The following is a 12,387-nucleotide window of genomic DNA, read 5'->3' as shown; positions in this document are numbered from 1 at the left end:
GTGTGATAGTATTCTTACTATTCTTGGGGGATGTCACTCTTAATGTCACAGGTGTGTTCCTTCTGTGATATTATGGAAAATATGCTACCTGAATATTACTAATGTCACAATGCGTGTACACCTAGTGATATTATAAGTAATATTCTGTGGGAATGATACCCCTAAAGTTACAGGGGTGTACACCTTGTGATATTGCTCCCAATATTGTAAGGGTATGTTACTCCTAATGTCACAGGGGGTGTATAGCCTCTGATATTACTTGTCATCTTACAGAGAGATATTACTTTAATGATCACAGTGGGTGTACACACATGGGGTACACCCACTGGGATAGTATTTGTAATATCTTAGGGAGATATAACTCCTAATGTCACAGTGGGTGTACCCCATTTGTGTACACCCTGTGATATTATTTGTAACATCTATGGTAAACATTACTTCTAGTATCCCACAGAGGGTACACCCTGTGATAGTTTTCATAATATCATAGGGAGATATTGCTTCTAATAACACAGTGGGTGTACACCGTGTGTGTGCACTCTGTGATGTGATTGCTTATATCCTAGGGAGATATTCCTTCTAATATCACAGTGAGTGTACACCCTGTGATATCATTCGTAATATCCTAGAAACATGTTGCTGCTAATATCAAAGAGGTTGTGCCCCCAGTGACATCATTGGAAATATCCTAGGGAGATGTTACTCCTAAAGTCACAGGGGGTATACACCCTGTTATATTATTGTAATATTCTAGGAGGGCGTTACTTTTAAAGTCACAGGGGTGTACACCTTGTGATGTTATTCGTAACATCCCTAGGAGGGGGTGTTACTTTTAAAGTCCCGGGGGGTAAACCCTGTGATGTTATTGGTAATATCCTAGGAAGGGGTTACTCCTAATATCACATGGGCTATCCTAGAAAGAGGTTACTCCTAATATCCTACTCCTAATATCACATCCTGTGATAGCATTCGGAATATCTAAAAGGGATGTTACTTTTAATGTCCCATGGGGTGTACACCCTTTGATAATATTCGTAAGATCCTAGGGACATATGACTTCAAATATCACATTGGATGTACACACATGGTGTACAAGTTGTGTGTGAACAGCTCCTGGGATATTATCCATAATATCCTAGGAAAATGGGACTCGTAATATCATGGTCATTGTACACCCTGTGATATTATTTGTAATATCCTAAAGAGATGTTACCACTAAAGTCACAATGCATGTACGCCCCCTGATATTATTAGTTATATCCTCGGGGGATGTTACTCCTAATGTCACACGGGGTGTGCTCCCTGTGATATTATTCATAATATCTTAGGGGGATGTTACTTTTCATGTCACCGGGTGTGTATATCATGCGTATTCAACGCCTGTGATACTACTCCTAATATCCTAGGGGCATGTTCCTCCTAATGTCACATGGGGCGAACACCATATGTGTACACCTGCTGTGATATTATTCGTAATATCCTAAGGGAATATTACTCCAGATGGCACAGGAGATGTACACCATGTGTGTCAACAGCCTGTGTCATTATTCGTAATATCCTAGGGGGATGTTTCCGTGAATGGCACAAAGTGTGTGCAAAAGGTCACAGAAGGTGTACAACTTATGATGTTATCTGTATTACCCTAGAAGGATGTTACTCCTAATATGTCACAGGGGTGTGCACACTTTGATATTATTTGTAATCTCATAGAGAGACATGACTTCAAACATCACAGTGGATGTTCACACGTAGTGTATACCCTGTGATATTATTTGTAATATCCTAGGGAGATACAACTCCTGATATCACAGTGTGTGTACCCCGTGTGTGTACACCCTTGATATGAGTCGCAATATCCAGGGTAAATATGACTCCTCATATCACACAGTGTGCACACCCTTTGCTATTTTTCACAATATTTCAGGGAGATACTGCTTCTAATATCACCGTGGGTGTACCCCATGTGTGTGTACTCTGTGACAGTATTTTTTATATCCTAGGGAGGTATTACTCGTAATGTCACAGTGGTTGTGCACCCTGTGATATCATTCTTATTTGACCTTGCTGCCTTTTTTAACCCACCCTACAAAAGGAATGGAACAGATAAGAAGATATTGAGATTAGACTGTGCTGCCGTGCGGCCGCCGCAGGACACCTTTAATATCCCTGTTTCTCAGGCTGTAGATGAAGGGGTTCAGCATGAGGGTGACCACCGTGTACATCACTGAGGCCACTGCACACTCTCTCGGGGAAGATGACACATCTGAACCCAGCTACCCTCCAATGCCTGTTCCGTAAAATCAGCAAACAACTGACAGCTGAGATCCACAGGTGGAGAAGGTTTATACTTCCCACCTGATGATGAAACCCTCAGAATGGAGGAAACAATTTTACAGTAAGAGGAAAGTGTCCCCGAGATGGGAAGAAAACCAAATACGGTAGCAAGGAAATACATGTTGATGTTACTGGTGAAGGTGTCACAAAATGCAACATGGGGGAGTTGAGAAGGTTCCCAGAAGAAATCAGGAATTTCCACATCCTTGAAGCAGGTCATGTGTAAGGCAATCAAGTTGTGCAGCTGGGAGTCTAAAAGACTGAGAAAAAAAAAAAACCAAACACCACAAATCTAGGAAGCCACAGAAACACGGGATCAAGATGGCTGAACGATATAGAGGGTGACAGATGGCTACAAACCGGTCATAGGCCATCACACTCAGGAGCATGTCTCTCTTCCGTGCCTCCAAAAATGGCCGAGAGACACATCTGAGTCAGGCAGCCTGCATAGGAGATGACTCTGCTGTGAAATTGGATGTCCACAATCATCTTGGGGACCGTGGTGGAGATGAAACCGATGTCAGGCAAGGACAGGTTGGAGAGGAAGAAGTACATGGGGGTGTGGAGTTGGGAGTCAGGGCTGATGACCAGGATGATGAGCAGGTTCCCCAGCACCGTGACCAGGCCCATGGACAGGAACAGCCCAGCGACGACCGGCTGGGCTGGATCCTCTGAGAGTTCGAGGAGGAGGAATATAGAGACATCTGTTAGATTCTGTCGGTCTGTATCGTTTGGACAACTTTTGCCTAGAAAAGAGGGTTGAAAAATCGGAAACAAGTAAACCAACAGCCGGCATTGTGTCTGCATTTTGGATATAAGCAATTCACAAGTAATGTTTTCAGATTTCAGAGCAATCCACACTCAGCAACATTTTGTAGTTCTGACAAACTCAATTGCCATATAACGCTTTCAACAACGATTGCTGTGTTATTCACGTCTTGCTTTACACACCTGCCTTAGAGAAACTAGCTTCAAGAGCCTTCCAAGAACCAGATCATCATATATAACAAATTCGTTATTGCTAGTAAATACAGCCTATCTTTTCCAAAGAAAGGGATGTAATAAAACCATTGCCTTCACTTTAAGAAAAAGGTTATCCTAATTAAAGGAAATTAGGAACTCAAATATTTTATTTATTCTTCTAGATTGATATAAATTCCCTTGATGTAGAACATTTGTAAACACTGTATAACAGCTGAGACCATGCTACCTGGAAGTGAAATGATAGTTGATAGTTCATAAGCAGAAAATAGTTCCACATGCCAGTTAGGTCCTAGTGATTTCATCATTGTGTTTTCTGACTTTTCTCCTTCAAGAGAGTAATTGCTTCCTCAAATCGGTGGGTCTTGTTTTAAAATTCATGAAAGCTCTAACTCCTGTCATTAGCTTAGGTGGACTTAGAGTTTTCATCAGAAAGTTTGGCTGGATGCGGTGGCTCACGCCTGTAATCCCAGCACTTTGGGAGTCGGAGGAGGGCGGATCATGGGTTCAGGAGATCAAGACCATCCTGGCCAACATGGTGAAACCCCGCCTCTACTAAAAGTACAAAAAGTTCTCCCGGCATGGCGGCACACGCCTGTAGTCCCAGCTACTCGGGAAGCTGAGGCAGGAGAATGGCTTGAACCTGGGAGGCAGAGAATACAGTGAGCCGAGATCAAACCCCTGCGCGCCAGCCTGGGCAACGAGAGCAAAACTCCGTCTCAAAAAACAAAAAACAAAAAGAATCAAGTAAGTCAAAGTCACGCTGATGACAGCCAATTTTGGTGAAGCAAGGAAGTGTCAATTCAATCATCAACATAGATGTTTGCTTTTGCTGCCCCCTATGTGCCAAGCAAGATATCGGCTCTGGGGAATCAGAAACCAAAGAGACTCACTTGTTCCTCTCACAGTACTCAGTACTTACTGAGAGAAGGACGAAACAAAATGTCCTGTCTGGAATGCAGGGAAACCAGAACTTCAGGTCAGGGGATATTTACGTTGAATTGTGTGGAGTTGAAGCTGAAAATCTTAAGGAATGTATCTAAAATTCACTTTGCCTTTAATTTATGCATCCGTCAGCTAGAGATCACGCAGCGGGCACCCACGATCGGCTTAATCATCGCTCACTTCCATTGGATCAACTGGAAATCAAGTCAGATGAGAGTGCTGAGTCTCAGAGGATGGACATCTCACCCCTTGCCATACAGAGAAGTAGAAAGGGCGGTATTCAAAATTCATGGCCAGACTCGGGTACTATAATTCCCGGTCTTCCAACTCTCAAAAAGTTGTGGGCTTTTTTGGTTTTGGTTTTGGTTTTGATTGTTTTGAGACAGAGTCTCATTCTGTTGCCCAGGCTGGAGTGCAGTGGAGTGATCTCGGCTCACTGCAACCTCCGCATCCCAGGTTCAAGCTATTCTCCTGTCTCAACCTGCCGAGTAACTGAGATGACAGGCGCCCGCGACTACGCCCGGCTCATTTTTTTCTATTTTCAGTAGAGACGGGGTTTCACCATGTTGACCAGGCTGGTCTCGAACTCCTGACCTTGTGATTCACCTGCCTCAGCCTCCCAAAGGGCTGGGATTACAGGCGTGAGCCACTTCACCCAGCTTCCAAAAGTTTTCAGCACAGCTCAGAGTTCTGAACCACAGGCACGTCGGAGGAGCATTTTTGAAACCCTTTCCAACTTCCTCAATAGGAACGGAAGCCAAACTCCGAATCGATCACTCCTTTGAGAAAGTTGAGAGCTGTAAGGAAAGCCAGGAACAGGGCCAAGGGAGAGATGCGTCCCGAATGATCCTGTGCCAATTCTTTCTGGAATCCTTGATGTGATCTCAGCTGCCCTTTGTATACTTGACACAGTGATTGTGGCACCCACTGGTCTAGCTGTGGTCTCCAAGGAACCCCCAAAGGGAAGGGCATAGTGAGCAGGGGCACTCACCTGAGTGACAAGGATTTGAGAGGGCAGGTTGGTTGCAGGGAGAGGACTGGCCAAATACCATGTGTCTGGACTTAGACTGCCTGGTTCAAATTGGACTTCACCCTTTTTGATTTCATCATCTAGTACGAGTTCTGTGAAAAGGCGTTGTTCCTTTTCTAGTCTGTAAAGTCATCATGAGATGTGCACTAATAACGTGGAGCCTACGCAGATGAAATGAAACTGCATAGAGCATACAGCTCAGAGCCTGGCCTTCAGGAAGCCCTCAATAACTGTTCATGATGCCATGGTGTCTATCATCATCCTCTCTATCCTCATCATCACCTTCATAATCTTTTTGTTGTTCGTAGGGAATAATTTAGAGGGACTGATTCCCGGCTATCATGGGTGAGATGTCTATGAAAAGGACAACCAGTGGGGGAGGAGAGCAAAATTTTGAATAAGATTTCTGAGACCCCCCAGCACAACCAAGAACAGAAACTCCACAGTCTGCTGAGCGGACAGTTTGCACATTGGTCTCCTCCCATCTGCCCACTGCACTCTCCTGTTTGTCCTGAGGAGGAGGAAGGAAAACAAGGCTCCGGACCGTCCCTGAGCACTCACTTGAAGGGGTGGCCTTCCCCTCCACACCTGTGGGTATTTCTAGTCGGGTGGGATGAGAGACTGAGGAAAGAAATAAGACACAGAGACAAAGTATAGAGAAACAACAGTGAGCCCAGGGGAGCGGCGCTCAGCATACCAAGGATCTGCAGAGGCACCGGCCTCTGAGTTCCCTCAGTTTTTATTGATTATTATTTTTATTATTTTAGCAAAAAGGAATGTAGTAAGAGGGCAGGGTGATAAGAAGGAGAAGGTCAGCAACGAACATGTGAGCAATAGAATCTATGTCATAAGGAAGTTCCAGGTAAGCTACTGTGACTGGACGTGCACGTAAGCCAGATTTATGTTTCTCTCCACCCAAACATCTCAGTGGAGTAAAGAATAACAAGGCAGCATTGCTGCAAACATGTCTCGCCTCCCACCATAGGGCGGCTTTTCCCCCATCTCAGAATTGAACAAATGTACAATCGGGTTTTATACCAAGACATTCAGTTCCCAGGGGCAGGCAGGAGACAGCGGCCTTCCTCTCTCTCAACTGCAAGAGGCTTTCCTCTTTGACTAATCCACCTCAGCACAGACCCTTTAAGGGTGTCGGGCTTGGGGATGGTCAGGTCTTTCTCATCCCACGAGGCCACATTTCAGACTATCACATGGGGAGAAACTTTGGACAACACACCGCTTTCAAGGGCAGGGCTCCCTGCGGCTTTCCACAGTGTATTGCACTCCTGGTTTATTGAGACTAGAGAATGGCGATGACTTTCACCAAGTATACTTCATGGAAATATCTTGTTAACAAGGCACGTCCTGCACAACTGTAGATCCCTTAAACATTGATTTCATACAACACATGTTTTTGTGAGCTTCAGGTTGGGTCAAAGTTGCTGGGGCAAAGCTGCACATTAACAACATCTCAGCAAAGCAATTGTTCAAAGTACAGGTCTTTTTCAAAATGGAGTCTCTTACGTCTTTCCTTTCTATATAGACAGTGTAACAGTCTGATCTCTATTTCTTTTGCCTACACTCACTGAACTGCCCTTCCTCTCTGCTGGGCCATGACCACGGAGAGCAGGTCCACTGTCCTCCCTGCGTGGTGCACCATGGAGGCTCAGACTCCGTCCTCTAGGCTGGCAAGAAGACAGGGTGAGACATGAGCCTCCTGATACAGGTGATGGGTGTGGAGCCCACAGGACTGGCCCCTCACACTGCAGGGCTGGAGGCACAGACTGACTATTTACTGTTTTGTGGCCTGGGGGGCTCAAGGCACAGAGCTTCTCATTAGCCAAAGTCACCCAAATTCCTCAACCTCCAAGGATTTCCTCATAATAATTCAAGAAGGAGAAAAGTGAGTGTCCATAGAAGCTTTGGGGTTCTTCGTCTCATCAGGAGAAAGCTGGTGTGTATTCTTCCCTTCTTTCTTTTCTTTTTAAAGATCCAGCTGCTTTAATTTTCATCTTTTATTATGGGAAAATATTCCACGTATAAATATTAAAAATTATATATTTGTTCTTATACAATGGCCAGTATAAACATTTACAATTTCCACTCTTTTTCAGTTTACAGTTTAATGACATTAAGTACGTTCACATTGTTTAGCAACCATCACCCCCATCATCTCCGGAACAGTTTTATCTTTCAAAATGGAAATTGCACCCATTTAGCAAGCTCTGCACTCCTCTCTCTCACCCACCACTGGAGGTCACCTTTCTAGTTTGCAACTATATGAATCTAACTACTCTAAAAACTTCATTGATAAGTGGAATCATACCGTGTTTATTTTTTTTGTTTTGGAGACAGTCTTTCTCTGTCAGCCAGGCTGGAGTTCAGTGGCATGATCTCGGCTCAGTGCAACCTCCACATCCTGGGTTCAAGCCATTCTTGTGTCTCAGTCTCCCGAGTAGGTGGGATTACAGGCCTGCGCCACCACACCCAGCTAATTTTTGTATTTTTAATAGAGACGAGCTTTCACCATATTGGCCAGGCTGGCCTCGAACTCCTGAGCTTAAGTGATCCGCCTACCTCAGCCTCCCAAAGAGCTGGGGTTACAGGTGCGAGCCACTGAGCCTGGGCGTGTTTATCCTTTTGGGATTTATTTCACTGACGATAATGTCTTCAAGGTTCATCCATGTTGTGGCCTGCGTCAGACGTGCCTGTTTGTTTTTGTTGTTTTTTCTTTTGGTTTGGTTTTGTTTTGTTTTGCGTTTCCATGGTGTCTTACTCTGTCGCCCTGGCTGTAGTGCAGTGGCACAATCTGGGCTCACTGCAACCTCCGCCTCCCGGGTTCAAGTGATTCTTGTGCCTCAGCCTCCTGAGTAGCTGAGATTACAGGTGCCTGCCACCACACCAGCTAATTTTTGTATTTTTAGTAGAGATGGGGTTTGCCACGTTGGCCAAGCTGGTCTTGAACTCCTCACCTCAGGTGATCCACTCGCCTCAGCTTCCCAAAGTGGTAGGATTACAGGCATGAGCCACTTGGCACAGTCCAAGGATATGTATATTTTCTATAGACTTTTGATGATAATCCTTTGACAGGAAATATTTTGTGAATATATATATATATATATACATGTATATATATACAGAGAGAGAGAGAGGGAGAGAGCATGTGAGAGAGAGAGAGAGAGAAAGAGAGAGAGTCTCCCTTTGTCACCCAGGCTGGAGTGCAGTGGCACAATCATAGCGTGCTGCGGCCCTGAATTTCTGTGCTCAAACAATCCTCTCACCTCAGCCTTCTGAGTAGCTGGGACTACAGGCATGTATTATCATGCCCGGCTAACTTTTTGTTGTATTTTTTTGTAGAGATGAGGTCTGACTTTGTTGCCCGGGCTGGTCTTAAACTCCTGGCTGAAAGTCTTCCTACTGCCTTGGCCTCCCCAAGTGCTGGGATTACAGGTGTGAGCCATTGCATCTGGTCTGAAGCTGGGATTGCAGGTGTGAGACATGGCATCTGGTGTGAATATCTCCTGGTAAGTACCTTTTACTTTCACTTTCATTAAGATGTCTTTCGACCTCGTGAAATTATCTGAAAAACAGGGATGAAGCACTGTTCTGCTCCATCTTCCCTGCAGGCACTTGGACCCCATCCTCCTCTCTTGCCCCCCTTTTCTAGTGAGTGGGCAGACAGGAACTATTGCAGGTTTTGTGGGTCATATGGTCTCTGTTGCAAATATAACAACTCTGCTGTTGTAGTGCAAAAGGAACCACAGACCATATGTAAACCATCTTTCCTGCATGGCCTGTATAATCTTTTAGAAATACACGTTGGGACACATCACTGCCTGACTTAAAACGTGCAGATGACCTCTTCCGTCTCCTAAGCTATTAGGTTATTGCAAAAGTAATTGCTGTTTCCACCATTAAAAGTAATGGTAGAAATTGGGTGGGCATGGTGGCTTACACCTGTAATTCCAGCAGTTTGGGAGACTGAGGCTGGTGGATCACTTGAGGTCAGCAGTTTGATTTCAGCCTGGGCAACATGGTGAAACCCCATCTCTTCTGAAAATACAAAAATTAAAATTAGCTGTGGGTGGTGGCATGCGCCTGTAGTCCCAGCTACTTGGGAGGATGAGGCAGGAAAATGGCTTGAACCTGGGAGGCGGAGGTTGCAGTGATCCAAGATTACACCACTGCACTCCAACCTGGGTGACCGAGACAGACTCTGATGAAAAAAAAAAAAAAGTAATGTCGGAAATCACAATTACTTTTGCACCAACCTAATAAAAGTCAAGTCCTGACCACAGCCTAGAGGGCCGGCTAGGACCTGGCCCTGGTCACCCTCCCCAAGTTCAACTCCCGAGACCTTCCGTTTCGTCTCTCCTCCACGCCCCAGCCTCCCATTCCTCACTCGTGTTGCATCAGATGCCGGCGCACCCTGGTGTCTCTGCATGTGCTCTTCTGTTAGCCTGGAAAGTTCTTTCCTGCCTCTTCATCCAGCACTACTAGATACGTCCCCCTGCCTTAGCCTAGCCAGGTACCCTGTCATTTAGTCTCAGAGTATCTTGAATGTCTTCTTCACAGCCCAACTTACAATCCTCACTCACTCGCTGAGTGGGTGCCATCCTTTCTCTCCACCTAGAATGCAAGCTCCCTGAGGGCAGGGGCTGGAACCATCTTGTCCTTTGCCAAATCCCCAGTGCCATCTCTGGCACTGAGTGGGCATTATGAAAATATTTGCTGAGTGCATAAAACGAGGGAATCATGAATTTGAGGACTCAGCTTGGCGCCCTGGGGATGGGGCTCCATAAAATCAGTTCCCATTTTTCCCTCTCCTCTTCTCCTGGGAGGTGGGTGTCTGGGTTCTCCTGCCAGGAGAGCTTCTCTCTCATAAGACTCCAGCTGCCTCTTGGCCTAGGCCTGCCTCCTGCTAAGTGAGCACTCTTTAGGGCAAGTCTGCATCAACTCTGCTGAGATCCAGCCACCAGAGATGGATAACATGGGCAATGCTTGGGAAGTCCCTGGGAACAAGGCTTCCTAGTCATCTGAATCAACTAGTTCAACTAGTTTGAAGTTATAAACTTACCAGATGTTTGTCAGCTGGAATCTTAGTGATGAGCTAGTCCAACCCCTCTTGTTGTAGTCAAGTCACTTATGCAAAGCCACCACTTGGCTGGGAACCCAAGCTCAGGCCAGGGCTCTCTCCATGGTCCCAGGCTTTACACTAAGGGAATGTCAACTGTTCTCTAGAATCACTTGGACAACTTTGTACTTTTGTGTCTCCTTTTCCTTTTCTGTATTCTGGAAAAACGAAGTTTTCCTTGTGATGGAACAGAATCTTTACACGGTGTTATTGCTGGCATTGCTCTAAATTTAGCCTTGGTTCATCCCCAGCTGGAGTGAATGACTTTAATTTGATCAGCTATTGTATGCCCTTGCGAGCCTCCGAAGGGGATCCTATGGCCTTTAAGGCTCCTTTCCACTCTTAGAACCTGACTTGGGGCAAACACACACTCCAGCTCGTTCATGTCTAGATAAGACACCCAGAGGCCATGGCCAGGGTTCCCCCTGTCGGGGCCTTATTGCTGTTGAAAGGATCAAGGCAACAGTCAGGACCCGAGGGTTGTCCAGAAGAAAGCACAAAGCGTACCGAGCGCTGGTCTGACAGCACTTAGGGGTGTGACAGAAACCTTCTGTCATGGAACCAGAGATTGGAGACCATGGGAACACATCTGAATCCACATCTCTGTGACAAGGTGGTGCTGATTCCCAGTGGTCCTCGCTGGTGGGGGAATCTCGTAGCTCTGACTCTGGAGCTTGTTGTTGTGTTTCTCTTTCAATATGAGATTGTCTGTGGCCCTAGAGTTCCTCCCTTATGAAACAATGATGCCTCCCAACACAGGATATCCCAGGCTGCAAGCCTGTCCCTTCTGCCCAGCTTCCTTACCCCTGTGCCCCAAAAGCCCACAGCAGGGCCTGCCAGAGGCTGATGACATATCTGTCACTGTCCCAAGGGGGCAGGGGCAGCGACGGAAATATTAGGCCACAAAAGACATGCCTGCAGGAATATATGAGGTAAACACCCAAAGCCAGATGTCAATGAAACAGTAATTCGGTGGAATAGGAGAGGTCATATTCTCATGCAAGACTGTCTAAATACATAAGTCTCTTTGGGCACAATCTGCCAGGGGACAATGGTTCATGCCGAGCCAGCTATTACACTGCCTTGCTAAGAACTTCCAACACACACTTACACACACGGATACACAGGCACATATGCATGCACACACATGCATGCACACATGCACCCACACACACACATGCAAGCACACATACACACGCACACACATACAGATACACATACATACAGGCACACACATGCACACACACAGATACACACACATGCACACACAGATACACACATGCACACAAACACACGAAGGCACAAACACATGCACATGCATACAGACACATGCACACAAATACATACACACATGCACACACAGATACACATATGCACAGGGATACACATGCATGAACACACATGCAAACACACACGCACATACCCAGACACACATACGGACACACATACATGCACACACATACACACATGCACACACACACACATATGCACATACACAGATACCCATGCATGCACATACAGGCACACACATGCAAACATGCACATGCAGATACGCAGGTACAATGTACACACAAACACACATGCACACACATCCACATGCATGCACAAAAACACACGTGCACACATTCACACAGATACAGACACATGCACAGATACACACACATACACACATCCGCATGCACACACACGCTCACACACATGCACACACATGCTCATTCACACACGCATGCACATGCTTACAGATGCACATGCACAGGTGCACACAGAAGCCCACACACATGCACACGTGCACACATGCGCACACACGCACACACATGCACACACACGCACACATACACACACACCACTCCTTTTCCATTTCTCTAATTTCCAATTTTTTTCTATGAGCTTCCTCAGACTCATGATCTTGATTCTAGAATGAATTTAGGGAGTAAGTCTGTATTATTGAAATGTCAGTAAATTCAAA

At 45.8% G+C, this 12,387-nt stretch overlaps 1 pseudogene; it reads right to left on the bottom strand.

Annotated features, from left to right (window-relative positions):
* Positions 1 to 2,120: 2,120 nt before the first annotated feature.
* On the bottom strand, positions 2,121 to 3,243 carry LOC129060875 (olfactory receptor 7E24-like; annotated as a pseudogene).
* Positions 3,244 to 12,387: the final 9,144 nt, after the last annotated feature.

The sequence above is a fragment of the Pongo abelii genome, chromosome 7 (genome assembly GCF_028885655.2).
Source record: "Pongo abelii isolate AG06213 chromosome 7, NHGRI_mPonAbe1-v2.0_pri, whole genome shotgun sequence".
Taxonomy (NCBI): Eukaryota; Metazoa; Chordata; class Mammalia; order Primates; family Hominidae; genus Pongo; species Pongo abelii.
This window is presented reverse-complemented; position numbering and strand designations above follow the sequence as displayed.